Source organism: Lissotriton vulgaris, chromosome 7 (assembly GCF_964263255.1).
Source record: "Lissotriton vulgaris chromosome 7, aLisVul1.2, whole genome shotgun sequence".
Classification (NCBI taxonomy): Eukaryota; Metazoa; Chordata; class Amphibia; order Caudata; family Salamandridae; genus Lissotriton; species Lissotriton vulgaris.
The window spans coordinates 1734450396-1734471436 of record NC_141695.1 but is presented as its reverse complement, the minus strand read 5'-3'; the positions used below and the strand labels follow the sequence as shown (position 1 = coordinate 1734471436).

At 42.4% G+C, this 21041-nt stretch overlaps 1 pseudogene; it reads right to left on the bottom strand.

Annotated features, from left to right (window-relative positions):
* Nucleotides 1–18898: 18898 nt before the first annotated feature.
* Nucleotides 18899–20597, bottom strand: LOC147706504 (epidermal differentiation-specific protein pseudogene; annotated as a pseudogene).
* Between the last annotated feature and the right edge of the window lie 444 nt (nt 20598–21041).

The following is a 21041-nucleotide window of genomic DNA, read 5'->3' as shown; positions in this document are numbered from 1 at the left end:
GGATACGTCATCACATTTATTTCCCAAGAACACAGCAGGAATTGATGGAAACAAAGTTAGACTTCTATAACATGGCTAATTTTCCCCATGTCCTAGGCTGTGTAGATGGCACACATGTTCCCATTTGTCCCCCATCTGTGAATGAGTACATTTTTCGCAACAGAAAGAGTTATCATTCTTTAAACATCCAAGTCATTTGTATTTCAAAATCACTCATCACAGACTTAGTTGCAAGTTACCCTGGAAGTGCCCATGACTCCTACATTTTCAAACATAGTGCCATCCATGCTCGACTGCTGTCAGGAGAATTTGAAGATGGATATTTTCTTGGTAAATACTGTTCTTTTTCCAAAACATTTGATTTTGTACCATGCAGTGGCGTGATATGTTAACTGCATGTCTACCATTTTCCCACCCTATAGGTGATAGTGCATATGCTGTGAGATCATATATACTCACACCATACCTTACTTCAGCAACCCGCAAAGAACAGCACTACAACCATGCCCATATATCCACCCGCAATGTTATAGAGAGGACCTTTGGTGTCATGAAGTCTAGGTTTCGCATACTGCACAAAACTGGTGGAGCACTGCAATATCGTCCTGAGGTGTGCTGTAAAATAGTCGCAACATGTGCCATGCTGCACAACATAGCCACAAGGAGAGGCTTGGAACTGGATTTTGAGGATATGCTACCAACCATTGACAACCAGCCACAACAACCACATGCAGGACTTCATGGACCAGATGCAGCAGAAGGAAGGAGAAGGAGGGCAGAAATCACTGAACATTATTTTTAAAAAAGGTAAGAAGCATGTCAATTTTGATTAAATCTGAGTCAAATTTATTTTGGAACATAAAATGAAGTAATGAGAACCAAAGGTCACATTAATGCATGACACGTTTAAATGATAGAAACATGTTGCTTTGACTCTCAGCAGTCTCTGGACAGTATTTTCATTTTGTCAATCCTTCAGAAGGCAGTCCATTCATTTCCAAAAACTCTATTTTCTTCCTCTCACACCTAAAGCTTTGTTTTTTACATTGCTCAGAACTGAAGATGTGTTAGATTTTTGTTCCAGATGTCTTGAGCTGTGGCGTTCAACAACTGGAGTAGGTTTTGAAGTACAACTGGGTTTACCACTCTCATCATTATTGCCCCCTTGTACTGACTGAAGCACACTTATGTCTGCTTGCATGACATCCTCTGTATTTTTGTGGGACATCATCCCTTCAGAAAGCTTAGTACAACATTTACTTAATTCCTTCTGCATGCAGACTGTATGTTTCATTATTTTAGCATTGCTATTGCACAAGCAATTTATTGCTCTGGTGTAAGTGTGCATGCTAGACATTAATCTCAAGTGCCTATTGCAATTGGCAATGTTCTGTGCCTGTATTGCTTCACACATGGTTTCCATGGCTGTTGCCATGCGGTCCAGTTTATTACTTGATGGCATATGTGCACTTTCAATCACATTTGTCAATTTTCTTAGACTGTTACTCATGGTACTGATGTCTTGACTGATAAGATTGAGTTTGCCCTTCATTACCCTTATATCTTTCCCTTGCAGCCTTTGGACTTTGAGGAGCTTCTTTTCTACTACACTGGCCTGGCACTCATCTTGTGAGGATGATCTCTGGTTTGCTGAACGTGCCCTTCTTCTATGAAATTGTTGCAGTCTACTACGACGACTTATCTGTGTCTTTTGAATTGCAACATTTCAACAGTTTGCTGCTTATGTGCATGTGCATTGGGCTCTTCTTCAGTGTCTGAGTCTTGCAGTTGCTGCACTCTTTTCCTTTTTTTTTTTTGAAACACTGGGTGATGAAGTCATTTCATTTTGTGCTGATGTGTTCTCAAATTCAGTATTGATAGTGTTGTCCAGATCAATTGTTTCACCCTCATTTTTCTATAAACAAAAAATGTATGTAATCTTTACTTTCCAATTTTTTTTGTAAATTTGGGTCTATTTTGAAAAGTATACATTTGTGTTTTAAAATAAACATCCATTTTGCTTGCAAACGTTTACTGACAAATGTGATGTTTAACTTTGCTTTGGAAAATCATATTCCTCAGAATGCAACTATTCATATGGATAAAAAACTACATCTCCGATAATGCATTGCTTCATTGCTATATAATGACTATGTGTCCACCCTCTTTGTATGCTCTTAAGGTTACATGCTGGGGATTTCTTAAAACCTTCAATGAAGATTAAAAAGGCAGCTACACTCTGACACATTTTAAAAGTGAAATGATGAAAATTACACACTTACCTTGCGATGTGCCAGCATGCTCACAGGTGTCTATGTCAATCACTCCAATGACTGCTTCAGTGACCAGGGTCCCCTCAACCATGTCCTCCAGTGGGGTATTTGGTTTATCCTTTGGGGGACCACCACCAGTTTTTTTTTTTACTTTTAATCCTGCTAGCAATTTTTTCCTTGGCACGGCTGCGTAAATCATACCAGCTTTTTTGGAGATTGGTGATGTCTCGGTGGGCAACCCCCACAGCATTAACTTTTGATTGTATAGCAAGCCACAGTCTTCTCTTCACTCCTTCAGGGACCTTAAGGGAATCTTTGCCAAAAAGCTGATCATGCCTCAAAGTGACCTCTTCTATTGAAAATCTCCAGCTCCTGGTCACTAAACTTTATTTTCCTTTTTCTGGCATGCAGGTCTTCCACAGCACTTTCAGTAGCCATTTCTCCTTCAAGAGCACACCAAAAGCACTCCTCCTCATGCTGCAAGCAGAGCTCCAACTGCCAAAAGCCACTCCTGCAGTTTGAACTAGGCTTCAGGTGTGTGTAATCAGTCTCCTGGCTTCCTGGGTGTGTCCTCATTGATATGCATCAAATTGCGAATTCGCAAATTGCGATTTCGCAAATTGCGAATTCGCACTTAAAAAAATTGCATTTTCCTTGCGATTCTGTAAAAATTGCGATTTTTACTGAATCGCAATTAAATTGCAAAAAAAATGATGCATAGCATTTTGCGATTCTTTATTTGCGATTCGGTATTTTCCGCAAATAAAGAATCGCAAAATCTTACAATGATGCATGTGGGTGAATGTTCCTTATTATTGGGGAAATAAAAGTGGATATTCTTAGTAAAACATGTTCCTCCAACACCAGAAGGGGTCTGTCGCTTGATTTACTTGTGTCCAACTGCAGCTCTAACACAGTGTCCTAATAACCACATTGCTGCGGCGGCTATTCTGCCGCAGCGCTAAAAGGGCGGGGCGGCCGCATGGCGGCTGCATGCTGGTGACAGAACCGCTCCGTCACCAGCCGCGGTTGGGCTGTGCTCGTGACAGAGCGGTTCCGTCATGGCCCCGCCTGCCTAATAGAACGCGCCGCACAGGCACGATATCAGCGCCGCGCAGGCGCGGCGGCCGGGCCATGACGGAACCGCTCCGTCATCAGCACAGCCCAACCGCAGCTGATGACGGAGCGGTTCCGTCATCAGCATCGAACAGGATAAACAACTCGAGTGCTAGGATTCTGTATCTATGACAAAACTGTGGTACACTGAAAAGAAGTAGAGCTCCACACAGACGGTGAGTAGGAGGATACTTTATTCCCACCAGACACAGGAACTCCCCGGCAGCAACTGCCAGAAAAAGAACATTCCCCACAGTATGTTCCACGCAGGGAACGCTCAAACACCAAGATTCCCAGACCAGGAGAACCAGATCCCAACACATCTCCCCTCCTACAATAGAAAGACGAAACAGAAAGAATGAGGGAAAAGAATGGAGAACAGGAAGGAAGGAAGGAAAAATGAGGAACAAGATGGATAAGGAAGAGAACAAGAAAAGAAGCATAACCACAGCATAGCAAGAGAACAAAACCAAAAAGAACCACTGCCACAAGCATGACAGAATGATAAAACCACAACTTCTACATCTTATAATCATGAAATTTGGCAGGTTGGCGTTTAGTCCTGGAAGGCCTGGATGGCACACGGACAGAAGAAGAACGCTCAGAAAGAACCACATCATCCCTCCCACCAACTTCAGAAGACACATCAACGGAAGGGGATTGTGCACCCAATCTTCTGTTGACCTCGCCCACCATAGACCTAGGAACAATGGAAATGCAAGACTTGTTCCACACTCTACCATCCAACAGTACCACCACACGTTCCTTCACCTCAGACACTTTTTTAGGGGACGAAAACCGAGATTCACCTTTGCGGAGAAAACCAGGTTTCTTGAACCTCACCCAATCACCCACTTTAACATCCAGGGGATAACTGGCACCAGGTCTAGAATCATACTTTGCTTGTACAGCAGCTCTGACATCCGTTACACCAGATAATTTGCTTGGATCAACCATTTTTCTAGACATCCACTCTTTATTCAGTTTGGAACCAGCCACTCTTCCCCAAAGCAAAGTGAATGGAGAAACACCAGTACTAATATGAGGCGTAGTCCTCACAGACCACAACATATCACAAAGAGCTTTCCGCCAATGCAAACCATTCACCAAAGCAAGTTGCACCTGTTCCTTGACAACACGGTTGAAGCGCTCAACCAAACCATTGCTACGTGGGTGATAAAGTGACGTACAAACATGCCTGATACCCGCATCCTTAAAAAACCCTTGCATCTCAAAAGAGGTCAACTGAGTGCCGTTGTCAGAGACCAGCTCTTCTGGAAAACCCTCCCTAAGAAAAACATCAAGAAAGAAACTAATGATAGATGAAGAGTTGGCATTATCAACAAACCTAACCTCAGGCCACTTAGACATGTAATCAATAAGAACAAGGGCAAACTTGGGAGAACAACCAATGAGGCCAAAAGGACCAGCAATGTCAAAAGCCAGTTTCGACCAAGGCAAATTCTTTACTAGAATAGGTTCAACAGGAGAAGGTCTTGTCACCTGAGACTTGTCACTTGTGACATATGTATAACAATCGCGCACAAAATGTTCAACATCTTTATCCAATGCTGGCCACCAAAAATCTTGTCTAACCCTACGCTTCATAGCACGAATGCCAGGATGGCCCTCATGAGCCAGATCAAGAATTCTGTTCGGAATGGAAAGAGGAACCACGAGTAAACCACCCTTACGTAATATGCCATCTACAACAGACAATTCATTTTTAATCCTTTTAAAAGGAACTAATTCAGGAGAACAATCCTTGTCACACGGCCACACACCAGATAAACAGTCAATTGCCTTCAAAATCACGTTATCTCCAGTTACACCATCCAACCACTCTTGCTCAGAAAGAGCACAACCAACAGTGTCACGTAAAGAACACACAGCCCACACCATCTCCAAATCATCGCACTCCAAAACATCATTCTCAGAACAAAGGGGCAATCTAGACAAACAATCAGAAACATGATTTTTAACACCGGGCACATACTCAAGACGATAGTGGAACTCTTGCAATCTGAACTGCCATTTGGCAACACGCGGTGTAGCTCTACCACCACCTTTAGTAGTAAATAAGTCAATTACCGGTTTGTGATCGGTTCTCAGTATGAATTCATTTCCCCATAAAAAGTTCCTGAAGTGCTGCACACCCCACCACAAACCCAAAGCCTCCTTTTCAATAGTTGAATAAGTGCCTTCAGCATCCCTCAGTGTCCTAGAAGTGAAAGCAATAGTTTCTTCACGACCATCATTTCTTCTTTGAAGAAGAACCGCACCTAGACCCACATTGCTAGCATCGGTTGAAATAATGCATAAGTCATTGATATTGAACAATTTAGGCGGACTAGCTTGTACAATTTCATTCTTAATCGACACAAAATTTTTCTGACAATCATCATCCCATACAAATTTGATATTTTTTTTCAACAAATTGCGCATAGAAGCAGTTTTAGTGGAAAAGTTGTTGACAAATTTGGAATAATATTCCACTAACCCCAAAAATGACCGAAGCTGATCCTTATTGATAGGCATGGGTGCGTTTTGAATTGCATCCATAATCTTAAGCTTGGGTTCGATACCTATGTGAGAAATGTGGTGACCTAAATAATCAACACCATCCTGCATGAACTTACATTTGTCAGCCCTCAATGTTAAACCACTAGACTTAATTATGCTCAAAACATGTTTGACCCTCTCATCATGTTCAAGTTCAGTCTTCCAATATATGAGAATGTCATCCTGAAAGAATACAACCCCAGGAATATCCTTAAATAAGTTTTTCATTAAACGTTGGATAACAGCCGAAGCTGATGCAAGGCCGAAGGGCATACGGATGTAGCGATAAGCGCCTTCAGGAGTAACAAAGGAGGTCAAATGCCTAGATTCTTTACAAAGCTCAATCTGATGGTACGCAGAAGAAATATCGAGGGAAGTAAAGAATCTAGCACTGTCTAAGGTGGTCAATAATTCATTAATATTAGGGAGGGGTTGACGGTCAACCCAGATGTTGGCGTTAAGGTCACGTAAATCAACACACATTCTCAGACAATTGTCTGATTTCCGAGCTAAAACAATTGGTGCCAGCCACTCCGAACCCTCAATAGGTTCGATTACACAAGCCACACATAAACGTTCCAATTCTATTTTGAGTTCAAGGCGAAGCCGCAAAGGTACCTTCCGAACCTTATGCGCAACAGCTTTAGCATCGTTCTTGAGAACAATCTGATGTTGGAAACCAATAAGTTTCCCGAGCTTCCCATCGAAAACTTCAGGAAACATACGTTCCCATTTGACACCAGGGAGTCGAGTTATGATGTGGGAAGGAGAAATAGGAGCCGAATTATAAAATTTGCTACGAAAAATCACCATGTCAGGATGATTGGGATCCAAAACAATGTTTAAATTACCTTGATCATCCCACCCTAAAAGGTTGGCCCCCTCCTTGACCACAAATATGATACTGGAAGCAAGATCAGAATGAAATTTGAGATTAGCAACAAACTTCCCTAAAACTTCAACCCGCTTCCCACCATATGCAAAGATTTTTATACAAGATTCCCCAAGTTGCACATTACTTAATGTGTCAAAATCTGCAGCATTAATTAAAGTAAAAGGAGAACCAGAATCAGCTAAAAAGGTCAGACTAGTGTTGTTAACAGAAATATTGCAGAAGGGTGATTTCCTTTTGTGAACACCACCCAAACCAGATCCCAACATACACCTATAGCCATCTTAATGGAATCAAAGCTGTAAAACATGAAGCATTACTTTTAGAAATAAACAAAATAAGGGTGTTTGTTTTTGTTTGTAGAAATGATGGTTTGAGTGCTTTAAGGTTAAAATTAGAACATGTTTTCTATGAGTTCTCAAATATCTTTCCCATTCATGTCAGTAAAACATTCTGACATGCAGACTGAAACATGCACTTTCAACACTAGGAGCAATAGGTCAGTTAACTCTGTGAAAAATGTTATGGATTTATATTTTTGTGCATCATTGTTGGACTTAGTGTTGCTAAGCCACCTAGGGTATCCTGGCCTAGGGTAAGACAGTCAGATTCCAGAAACACAAGTGTAAAGTTTGCACACCACCCAGCAGTAACTCAATGCAATTCCACTCAAAAACGACACTACACCAAGTTTTGTGGAAAAATACGAACTGTTTTATAAAAGTTCTCTTAGCTTCTTTGTTTTCCAATATCCACTCAAATGTAATTAAGTTCTCAATATCTCATTTCTTCTCTACATAGTACAGGTAGACATTTACATCTTTCAACAGATCATTTGCATCAGTAAAGCTCTCCAATAAGCACTTTTAAAACCTCCTCTTGAAATTATGCTTTTGCCAGATAATTAAATCCTTCCCACATACATTGCATTCCAGGGAAAACAGATTGGCATAACTATTCCCCAGATGACTTCAGGTTATTGATTTTCTAGACAACCCCATCAGACAGGGAACCCCCTCTCCAGTACTAGATGAGGAAGGTTTCATACCACAGTGGCTGAGAGAGAATGGGCAATTCAACCTACATTGACTTCTGTCACGACCAATCCCCTCAACAGAAGGAGAATCTAAGTTTTACACAGGTGAAACCTTGCCCAGAAGATTCCCCACTAGCGACTAAGTTAACTCAGCTGGCTTATTAAGGAACTTCTTCCCAGCAGGCCCCCTATTCCCTCATGAACGCTGGAACCAGCCAGTGCTGTACTGTTTCAGGGCTATTAGCTTAGGAAGGATGTAGTGCTGCCCAGTCCTCCTTTACCGGCAGACGTTGGGTTTGTCCTGCTTCTCCCTCCCCTCACCTTCCCAGCTTACTTGGCTGCGTAGTACTTATGTCCTGGTCAACGACCGCCCCCTTCCTCTTCGGGTGTGTCCTTCGATAAGGAAAGGGTTTCCCTGCTCTCTCTCCTGTCAGGAGAGCAGGCGCTCTTCTGAGTGTGTCACACGGCGCTCCAGCAGACCGGCAGGCACTCCACGGAGCCGCTCCTGGTCCAGCGTTGGGCGGGTTCCGTGCACTCCTCCTCGCCGACTCCTCCCTCAGGGCTCCGCCTACAGTCGTCCGCTTCCGGCACTTCCACACTCTCTTACGCGTCCCTGGGGTCGTCCGGCAGCTGATCTCCTCCGACGCTTCCACGCCCTCACCCGCGTCACTGGGAACCTCCGGCAGCCGACCTCCTCCGACGCCTCAATGCTTCTCCCTGCGTCACGGGGGTCCTCCCCGAGAGTCGCTCCGACCGCTGAACAGAACAGCTGTGTGGTAAGCGTCTCTCTGTGCGATAACAGCAGAATGATGGTCGCGACCTCTCACAGCGCCTCCATTGGGTGGGGGATGACCTCACAGTTTAGTCATGAAGCTTCCCTCCACTTAACAGCGAGGTCCAGTCGATACCTCGAGGCGGTGACACGCCAGACTTAGCTTCACCCCACTCCTGGTTGGATACTCCGGGGCAGGCAGAGTTACACGCTGGGGGCAGGGGGGTTTTCCATAGAGGCAGGGCTTAGTAGACAGGCAAGGGGACATGTCTGCCTGGAAGGATAGTCTGCCTATAGGTCAATCTCTCCCCTCTCAGTGCGTGCTCCTCCTCACTAGTCGCCTCACTCCTGACCAGACCCACTCCACCCTTCTCTGACCAGCTCTAAAATGGCCGCCCTGGTTCTGGCCTTATATAGGCTCACCCTCAGAGGCCTAGAAGGGACCAGAAGGTTCTAGAGGCTCCTATTCTCCCCTATGGGTCAAGCTACAGGTGTGGCAGTTATGGCAGTTATTGGCGTCCATTTTGTGGGTTCCACAATTCTAGTCAGAAAAGGCTCCTGGGCCTTTGGTGAAAAAGTATGAGGGCAAAAAGAGCATCTAACCCCCGGTCCAACACCAAAAAAAAAGTAGCCAGTGGACATAAAAATTAAAAGGTATGAGGGGCAAAAAGGGGACAAAATAAATAATTGGAGGGACTACCCAGAGGCAGACAGGTCTAACAATCATTAACAATGTGCAATGTGCATTTACACACACAATTTCACATACACACATGGATTTCATATAATTGATTTTTAAATGGATTTCCTATGATTTGTTAAAGTGTATATTATGATGTATTTTAGTTAGGCCCCATTTCTGTGCAAAACGTAATTTTAATTAAGATGCAAGCCACATTTGTCACTATGTAAGTACTTTCCCCTCATGCACATCTATTCCCTGCAAGTTCTGCAAAAGACAGTTAAGCTAGCCTGCATTAGAATATTTTTCACTTCTGTTATTTTTCTATTCAAGGTGAACTTTTCTAACTCAGATGTAACTATAAACATATTATGATGTCTTCTGCTACTTCAATGAAATTTATTAATTCAAGCAGCGTGACATTGTAAAAGTAACTTTTTTGTTCAGATACTCCGGATGGAATTAGCATAGAGGATGCTCAATAATTATTCAAGAAAACGGGACAATGCTTAGGTGTTAAGGTAATGGCATTATTTTAGTGCTCAGCTGATTTGGGGGAGAAACTATGCGTTTGCTCACCCCACAATGATTCTTTCAAATTTCTTATTTCGCATGCAAGTATTGTACAAACAAAAAACCTTGAATTTTGGGTTGAGCCAGAATATTTTCTTGTTCTACTATGGATGATGGCCTTTTTTTGTAGCTGTACATTGGGAATATTTTCCGATTTTTACTTAATCTATATAAATCTGGCTTTGAGAGCTTTTATAGCATTGAATATGTATTGCTTGTTTTCAAATGTTGTGATTAAAACGCTTTAACTTTTAATTTGTCTGCAACTAAGTTATTGAGTGAGAACAATGGTAGATTATCCGCAGTTAGGCAGACGTGCTCTGCCTGTTTTATTATATGCAGATGATGCAGTACTTTAATCTAGGACCGCAAGGGGGTTACAAGCATTGCTCAATTCCTTTTGCTCTTTCATGGCAAATTTGGACTTGACCATAAATGATTCTAAATCATATGTGATGCAGGTGAGACTTTGCCCGAAAAAGGTTTTTCAATTCATGGTTGGATCTGCTCAAGTACATCAAACTGACATTTCGTCATACTTGGGAGTCCTAATGGATGATCAAAATGAACTGGGGCCCATTAAAACAGAGTAAAAGGGGAGACATGGTGTGTCAAATACGGCTGTTTTAAATTTTGCTCCAAATTAGGCAGAAAACTGATTGCTGCACTTTTAAAGATGTACCAGGCCAAGAGAGTCGCTACAGCAGCTTACGGTAGTGAAATATGGGGTTATGTTTCCACAAATGAGTTACAAGTAGTTGAGAACTCCTTCCTGAAGAGTTTACTGGGTGTGCCTCGAGAAATGTCAAAGATGGTGGCTCATGAAGAACTGGGGTTGCCCTATCTTTGTGATTTACTGGCCTTTACGCCCTTTAACATTTTGGCTAAAGATTTGGCTGAATGAGGGTACAACTTTGAGTCGTTTAATCCTGAAGGAATGTATGTCCCTTGATCAGGGCCATTACATTCCCTGGCTCATATACATCAAAAGTAATTTTGAAAGTTTGGAAAGAGTAAAACGTTTTACAAAATGAGAATAGGTGATTAAGAGCGATGTGGGCTGGGTCAGGGAGTCCTTTTGCGACCTAAGGAAAATGGAGAGGGAAGCGCTGGAACTGAGGAAACCTAGTGTACGTAAATTCATAATTCTAAGAACAACCCACATGATTGAATCATATCTTCTGGGAGCCTTTAGCACCTATGAACATTTTCTATTAACTAGGTTCCGATTGGACTTATTTCACCTCCTGTTGGGCCTACCAAGGGTGAGTAGCAGAGGCCAGATTTTTGAATCCTGTGGCTGCGACGGTGAGTCTCCACATATTCTGTAATTATTATACAGCTCCCCGGATAACTTTTATTATTCCTGTCCTAATGAAGTTAAAATTTAAGCAGGTGCGCCCAGCTTTTATTCATTTACAATTATTGCATAAGAATTATATTTTTTTTGTTCTTAATTTCTTAAAATCTGCAGTGAAGCTCAGAGCTTGCCTTGATTAAATGTTTGTAGCTGTAAGGGCATATTTTTATTATTTGAGCCACTCTGCCAATATATATAGTCTAGAGGAGGCTTCTAGAATCATCCTTTTGACTGTCTTTTTATCTTTCATGATTTATGATATATGCATTATAACAGATTGTATGCATTGTATAAGAATTTCTAGGGTCGTATTGTCTTCAATGTGACGTCTGTTAAAATATTTTATCCTTTTTATCATTTACGGCATTTTATAATACGTTTATGGTTTGATATGTGAAAACCAAATAAAGTGTGTTTGATTGATTGATTGAGTGAGCACAAATTATTTTTAAATTGAAAATATTTAATCCAATTAGATTGTATTGATTCTGATGCTTAAGCAGCGGTCTTAATGCATGGACACATTGCTTTGTGGATTTGAGTTTTAACACCCTTTCTGGACCAGATGAATGTGGGAGATCGAATTAAGGTACATTTTTGTTTGTTTTGGCTTAGGGGTATAGTGGTTTGCTCTCCCTGCTCTCTCAACTCCCCAATGTTATACTACAGCTTTGCCAGAGTTCAAATGAACATCCATATCGCTAACAATCTGAAGCGTGTCACACAAGAACCCATGTAGAACAAGGCTGGAAAACCTAAAGCATTTCCATTAGGAATGACCAGTCTGAAGGGGTTATTTCTCACATGCATAGTAAAACACCAGCAGTAGTCTTTCAAATAACTCCCTAGTAATGAACTACAGTTTCCCACAGTGTTATATTGAATAAATAGGGCAGTAACATTCTGTATTTATGAAAAAAGTGTGGCATGACGTAAGCCATCTTGTTTGGTTGGCTGATTGGGTGGCTGTATCTGGTGGGTGCTGGCCATGGGATGGAAGAAAGTTTACTGCGCAGAGCCCGCTGCCCAGTTACAGTAAGATCATTCTAAATATAAAGAACATACTTTCCTGCAAGGCTTGGATCAAGACATGTAGGACCCGAATCTCCGTTGAAGCTGGTGATACCTGCACAAGCCTTCCAATTGCAGTGGTGGTGTGCGCCTATTATTCTTATTTTGTTTGAAATGGAGGCACATTGTGCAATTCATCACCTGCATTACAGTTTATTCCTAAACATGATAACCATAAAACCCATGTTACCTTTGATGATTGTGCCCTTGTCCAGTCAAAAAACGCTGCCCCTGAAATCTATCCTCAGCTGTCAATGGAGTGGTTTATGAAGAAGGACGTGGCAGGATCTTCATGGGTAACACAGTGACTTGTTACCATGACGAAACAAAGTGCCCTCACTTGTCCAGTCTTTTTCCAAGTTGAGTTCCCCAAAAAGTATTTTTCCAAGTTGAGTTTCCATTTCACCCAAATGTTATCTCTGATCAAACAGGAGCACAATAGATTTGTGGTTGCACACTAGATTTGTGGTACTCAGGTTTTTGTGCAGATAGCTAAAGATCCTACTACCCTGGATAAAATGCCTCTACTATCAGATAATTTGATACATGCCCTCCTCACAATTCCATGCTATCCTTATCTGAATTTGTGGAATATATTTATCCATCCACTTGAAATGTTGCTGCACTAAAGTACTCGATGAAGTGGACAATTTGACTGCACTTGAGCTAATATCTGATTGCTTGATGAATCAATACACTGTTATCTCACAGAATGACTCTGTGTTATATTTAAGCTACACAGATCCTGATTATGAGTATAGCTTTTAAATATCACCTCTGATACACAACAATACCTCAGTGTACTTTATTTATTGGGTGCAATACATAACACCCATAATGAGTTTATGGGGAACAACTTGCTGATGTTGGTGTTTAATGCGCCAAAATCTGCATGGTACAGTATTTACTGTATGTTTTACCCTGGACAATTTCAGCACGTTTGGCCCTCTGAAATTTAATAATTCTTGAGGTATTTAATGTATCTGATAAATATTGGATGTGTTAAATATCTTCAAACTCATAATTCCGGCCAATGTATAAGCAGGGTTTAATTCATGGGTCAGAACATTATGAGCAACTCATAATCAGGCCTTAAGGGTGGAATTTGTGCTATAATTGGGAAAAGTGTTGTACCTCTAATCACTGCTATATCTTTAGGGATCCACAAATGGAAGGAAACTATACAAGACTTGCACAACTACTGCATCAATAGTGTGGGTAAGTTCCTTTTCCTTTGGCACCTTTAGATGTATTCCTTGTTACTTTTTTGCTGGGTATTATATTAAATATGTTCCCTTATTTTTAGACTTTTCCAGCAAACTGGGCTTTTTACAGTGATAAATGCCTCCTCCTGCGTCACCCTTTTTTCAACCTGTGTGTCGTGTTTTTCCCTTGTGCTGTTGGCACTTGTTATGATAATTAAAACACATCTAGCAGGCTCTTGTTTGACATTTTTTGCAAGTGAATCTATAAGACGCTTTAGGCCACATGCCCATGTGTTAGGTTTATACCTACTTTTAATGTTGACTACCTGGCTACACTCTATGTAAGTTTATCTTTCTGTACTGATTCCTAGGTTTTTTCTCTTGAGTCATTGGCCCTCCTTTTTCTCCATTTATTGATTTCTTTAGGTGTTCCATGTACCTCTGACTCCTTCCATATTTTAGTCTTGATGATGATTCCTCATTTCTTGTGGTATCGAAGCGCTGTTGACTATAGGTGTCAATGTAAAAAATAATGATGATTATCGACAACACTGCTGTTTGTGTGCCATGCTTACCCTTCTTTCTTAACACACATTTGTTTCACTAAGTCACCCCACTGTGTGACCATTGAGGACTGAGCACCTATACCTTATTATATTTTGTTGTCAGTTTTTAATGCAATGAATCCCATGAGAGATATCTTGATAAAAAATGATTTTGGTCTGTAATATTTCTGGCAGAGAGTTATATATTTTTTGTTCTATTGTACTGCATGATGGCAATTTAGTCCTCTAATTCATTGTATTTGTTTTTATATATTTTTCTGTGAGTAGTTTTGTTATGTTTTCTCAATATATTTTGGTAGCTCAATGTTCTAGTAAGCAATATTTTCATCTACAACTGTACAAAGCTTTCATTCATACAAATGAACAATGCTTCTATTCACAGTAGCAGTTTCTAGAGTGAAGGCGCATCATCTCAATCACATGGGCCAACGTGATTAAACAATTCACTGGAAGCAGTTCAGATTATGGAGGGTGCACTGTACATCCCTAACCGTTTTTGTGACTGTTGACCCAAACTATTATAATCACCTGGATACCTTGGCTTTGTATTAACGCATAACAATTCAGTCACTGAGATAAGCCTGCTGTTACTAGACTAGACACTGTGGTTTCCGTCACCCACAGGTAGTTACAAGAAGGTGCAGAGGATCTGGCACCTGGTGTGAGCTGGGCAGCTGCACCTTGTGGCAGATACATTTATACCCAGGAGCTGCACCCATGCAGTCAGTGTCCAGACTGGTTCAGAGAGAGGGCAGATCCAACAAAAGTCCCCTTCTGATGCTATAACTGGGCAGTTGAGGCAATGTCTTGGAAGATGAGGATTGAGGTGAGATGGAGCATTTGAGGCTGTACTTGGGAATATGATGACGGCACTTTATAAGAAGATGACTGTTCCGCTAGCCAACGATTTATTTGCTTGCCCGTAGTCTATTATCTTTGCAGCTTTTACATATCATGGAAGGACCATAGTTAATTTATGGCTGGTAGAATGAGTAACCTTTTATCTGTTTAAGTATAATTATTGTTACCATGTTATTATTGGACGTTTTGTTGATGTTGAGTGATGCCACTTCCTGTATTATCAATCAGGCCCACATGTTGGATTGAGCAACTTCCTGTGATGCCATCAGAGTCAGAGGTCATGTGTGGTACTTTCCTCTGCTATCATGAGGAGAGCGGTCAAAGTAACTGAAGTCAGTTTTGCTACGCTGGCACTTCGGTAAACATCCAGTATATCAGTGCTGTGATGGTGTCAATAACATTTTCCAATTCAAAATAGTGATCACACAAATGCACTCTTGAACTGTTGAAAATTGTGATTTATTCGCTCTCAAGCAGAAACAGATATAATCATACAGGAAATGAAAACATTGATAATTGATTAGATTCCCATACTGGAGAAAATCCCACAACACAAAGTATTCCTTATTTCACACAAATGTACAAAAATGTACTTTGTCTATTTCATTTCATGGGGTGTTATTTGTTTAGATTTAAAAGGAGTACACAAATATTCTACTTAAACCAGCTAAAATGTAATATAATGAGACAAAATTGGCAAACAATCTAAAGTAGAGTAATCCAGTACAGCTGCACTTAAATGTTTCTCCATTCAGGGATGTAGCTACCAATGGAGCAGCAGGTGCAATTGCACCTGGGGATAGGATCCAGCAGGACATTCTGCACCAGAAATATCACAGTTTTTCCACAAAGGGGGGCATTTTTAAGGCTTGCATTTGGGCCCTACAGTGATATAATGAGACAAAATTGGCAAACAATCTAAAGTAGAGTAATCCAGTACAGCTGCACTTAAATGTTTCTCCATTCAGGGATGTAGATACCAATGGAGCTTCAGGTGCAATTGCACCTTGGGATAGGATCCAGCAGGACATTCTGCACCAGAAATATCACAGTTTTTCCACAAAGGGGGGCATTTTTAAGGCTTGCATTTGGGCCCTACAGTGACCTTGTTATGCCACTGTCTCATTGATTGGACGAATATTGACATATAGTAATGTACTACAGTTTCACCTGCCAGGAACTCATAAAGTGATTCCAGGAAGGCATTAGCCTATTGTCGTGCTCTGCAGCTACACATTCCAATCAAGGGTAGGAAGTGGGCATTCCAGGCATGGGTAGTGTTGTTTGTGGGCATTCACAAGTTCTTCTTCTTCCTCTTTCTTGCCTGGAAAGAGTTGTAGATCAGCCATGTGAGAAGAGGAATTATCATCTGGAAATGTTCTGGGATTGTAGGTCTCCAAGCATGTGCAGCTCTGACAATTGGGTTCTAGGGTATGAATTAGTTTGATTTGCACAAGTTTTCAGCAAGAGATCTTTCAAGCAGAGATGCTTAGAGGATATATATATATATATATATCCTGTACTCCGTTTGTCTCCAAGCTCGCGCAGCTCGCACAGCCAGCAAGCAGACTCCGGACACGGACCTCGAGGTGCTTCACAGATCTTTATTTGGTAGAAAGAGTCACAGACGTTTCGGCTCAGCGGAGCCTTGATCACACATATATATATATATCTATACTACTATTATAAAGAGAGAACTTGCACCTTTGAGCCTGGTAAACTCGAAAACTACACCACCAATCTGAGCACCCAAGACATCTTAGAAAACCTTAGGGCAAGCAGAAGGACATAGGCTACATAAAAATAAAAAATATATGTTGTTTAAAAATTTTGAAAAAAAAAAAAGTAGTCCCTTGCAAGTAGCGCCGGCCGTGACATCGGGAGCGTGGGGAGGAGCGGCGTTGAGGCAACAGGAAGAGCGTCATGGCAGACAAGCGGTGAGGAGCAGCGCGGGGAGGAGTGGCTGGTGAGGTAAGTCAAGCGCCGCGGGTGCGCACCGAGGGACGGGCGGGAGCCGTCCAGGGGTGACAAGGCAGGGGGGGGCTGCAGTGTGCTTCAAGTCCGCTGCCCCCAGCCCCCTTCTGCCCCAGGCAACGCTGGGGCGGGCTGCTATCTTTAATAAAATGCTGACTCCCTGAAGCGTGGCCTGGCTGATAGTATTTATTTGATAGGTGTACCCTTTAGTTTCACTGCGTCACCACCGGTTGTTATTACGATTTGTGCATCCCTTAGCCTGGCTTTGCTACTTATGTTTATTAAAAGATGTGCTTCTTGTATTCCGGCTTTGATGGCTGTAATTATTAAAAGATGCGCATCCTTTGATCTGAAGGTGTCATCATGATTAAGAGATGTGAACTTTCTATCGCGGCCATATGAAAGTGGTTATTAAAAGGTGTGAACCTTTTATGCTGACCACGTTTTATCATCAAAAAATGGTGTGCTGCTTTCAGTTTGACACTGCTCTTTGCCATCAGTCGGGGCTTGCTGCCTTTGAGTATTCAATTAAGTGCACTTTTAAATACAGCCTTAGCGCCTACTATAAATCCACCTGCTTAAGGCCGGAAGTCGGGTGTCCACTACCTGTTGACGCACAGGGTTGAGGGGTGCACCGCCAGTGCAGCTAGATCTGCAGCTGACACTACGCACTACTTTTGAGGTCTGGCACCACCAAGGCCTTTCTATCTGAAAGCAATGCATACGAGAGGCTGGTACTCCACAAATACGTGCTGCAGTGCATTTAATGGGTGTCATTGTATGGAGTAATTTAGGGTTCAGGGGTGGGTGGTGCATAGGGGTAGTAAGGAGGGATTTAGGCTTCAGGGGCGGGTGGTGCATAGGGGTAGTAAGGAGGGATTTAGGGTTCAGTTGTGGGTGGTGCACATGGGTAGTAAGGGGTTTTAGGGTAAGAATGGGTGGTGTGTGCAGGTAATAACGTGCTTTTAGGGTTCAGAGTTAGGTAGTGCTGAGGCATAGTTGAAGTTTGCTTTCTTTAGGGAAGGTTAATGTTTGGGTCGTAAAGGGATTTTAGGATTTGGAAAAGTGCAGTGTTGATGAGTAGATTTAATTTATTTCTCTATCTCTACTTAAATGTGTATGCAATATTATGCGTTGCAAAGTAATGTGCAGTCATAGTTTGTATCGTGATGGCAAATTTCATTGCGGTGAATGAGAATGAGTAGTCGCTGTGGTGAGTGCGTGGTAAGTGTAGAGCGTGGTGATGGTGTTTGTTTTAGTTACCTATATTCCACAGAGAGTTCTGGGTGGGAACATTTCAGCCTATGCGTCATCTGGGACATTAGCAAAGGAACAAATGATAAACGGAATACTGCACAATGCAAACATTCACCCCCAGTCATAAAGATCTGGCTTAAATCCATCGTTCTTTTGCTCACCATTCCACCCCAGTTTGGACCCAGCCATATGCACATCAGTCTTGATCCTGATCCTCATGGGAACAGTCCATTCCGATCTGCCAAACCAGCGTGCGTGATGACCGCGACGCGACGTGCGTGATGACCGCGACGCGACATGCGTGATGACGACGAAGGAGGAGCGGCGGTGCAGTGACGAGTGGCTGTGCAGTGAGGAGCGGCGGCACAGGTAAGGAAAAGGAAAGTTCAGTGCCAGACTGTTTGATGCAGGGGGAGGCAAGAAGGAGGCAGCAGTAAAGGAAAATGTCGGAGCGCGAGTGAGTCGGGGCGGGAGGGGGGCGCGGGAGGGGGGCGCGGGAGGGGGGCGCGAGTGAGTCAGGGCGGGAGTGAGTCGGGGCGGGAGGGGGGCGGGAGTGAGTCGGGCGGGAGGGAGTCGGTGCGGGAGGGGGTCGGGCGGGAGCGAGTGTACTGCCCCCAGCCCCTTTCTGCCCCAGGCAATGCTGGGGCGGGCTGCTAGTATATATATATATATATATATATATATATATATATATATATATCTATATGTATTGCATGGAATTATGCTATGTGCTGTACAAAACAGCCATTGTTGCTGCAATGACACAAAATGGCCAGACTATTGTCCTAGCAGAGTTTCTGCTGAGAGCAGACAGACATTGATGCAGCAGTAAACATCAGTAGCAAGGTATGGCACACCTGCAGGCACAAGCGAATCACTGCTGCAAAGCACCTCAAGTGTGCAGTCAGCTTGAAGTACATCATAAATGCACACTGGCCAATCACAGCACAGCCTTAAGGTATAAAACAACCAGCCATACATCGGTGCCCCAGTGACTGCCATTGAGAGGTTAGAGTATAGCCTTGTCTTTCTGACTCGAGGATACAGTCTTACTGCTATGTAGCAATGACAACCAATGAGCCAGTTCATATATGCCATTGGTTGACATTCTTGTAAGGGGTCTGCATTCATTGTTAACCTACTAGAAAAACACATTTTATGGCATCGAGCATTAGTTGGGTCCCAGGACGACTGCCAGCTAGCTAATGATCTTTTGTGAAATATGGTGTGTGAAAATGAAAGCCCTAAAAGAATCCTTTAAAGATTTCTCAGTTTAAAAAAAAGCACAAATAGCAAATCAATGTTGAGGTATAGCCCCTAACAAGAAGAAGGTGTGGCAGGTACTACTATTTACTAATGGTTTCAGATTGCACATCTATGTAGATATCTGTGCCAGACTCACAGTGGTATGTGCCATATTCAGTCACCGTCTTACTCCCCTGGAAAATTTTCAGCTCCACTGGAACTGAGATGGAAACCTCCTTGCTCATGAAACTGACTGTTATTTTTGAGCGTGGCGGTACCTTCATCGGCACACTTAACTCTGCCTTCTTCCTTGTGGTGAATGTCTCAACCTCATCTTTCTTCACTGAGAAGGTGTTGGACACCTCTGCTGAAAGATTGGCCACTCCTCCCAAGCTAAATTCAGCACCCACCCTGATTGAAGACTCATTGCTGAATTCAAAGCTATGGGAGACATATTTCTCATACTCTTTGCAAGAAGCAGCAGTGAACTCCTGCTCACTGTCTGTGTTGTTGACATAAAAATACTGATCTGCCTGAATATTCTTTTCACTCTCTATCTTTTTCTTGCCCCACAGAAGTGTGGCAGTCACAGAGGCTTTCCCACGGCGCAAAGGATACACATGGGATACTTGATCATTGAAACCAATATCACAGTAGTTTGCCAGATATTCACCAGTCCTGGCTAGAATATACCTCCCCCCTCTATTTGGATGCTCGTACAGAAGCCATGCCCCACTCTGGACTCTGTGGGAAGATATCTTATCATTCATGTTTCCAAACATTAGATTGGTCTCTTGAGTCAGAACTGTTTGACTACCAGCGGCATTGGGATGCTCATAGACTGTGATCTTTGGATTGGTCAGGTCATCAGTGATCAGCCTCAGAGAAGATGCCTTGTCATTCATGTCAAGTGAAGGATGTTCTCCCTCCTCTAGAAGAATGAACCCTCCTTGGTAGTTTGGATGCTCGTACATTAGCCATGGCTGCCCCACCACCTTCACAGATGAGATGCAGTCTCCGAAGTTCTCTTGGCCCAGACTCAGAACATCTGCCGTAAATGTCCTACTGAGCCCCTTGAACTGGCCATTTTCATAGACAGTGATGGTGTTCATGGCGATCAGCTATGAAGTTTCCAATGTGTTTTCTGTAGCTGACCCTGTGATACAAAACAACAGCTGGTCAGTGGAGAAACATCATAAAGTGATTGTGTGAAAACTCACAGCACTGGTTCCTCTTTCTTAAAAAGAAAGAAGGTATATTTTGATGCCAATGTCATTGTTCAGTTTATTGTAAGATTACTTAGTTAGTTACATAAAACACATATCACAGTGTGAGAGAACACAGCAATAAACACTCCTAAAATAACTTTCTTATATGAGAACATATTTTACAGCACTATATGATTAAAACAAAATTTTAATACAGTGCATTAGAAAATTCTGATCACAACAGCTTCCCCTTTTTCCTTAAAATCATTAAAGGATGATAGTGCATGCTAATGATGAATATGTAGCGGGTCATGATGGTGCGGAAGGTAGTAATTACAAAATGTCACAGTACTCGGACGTTAATGTGTCAAGTGTACTGAACAGGTAG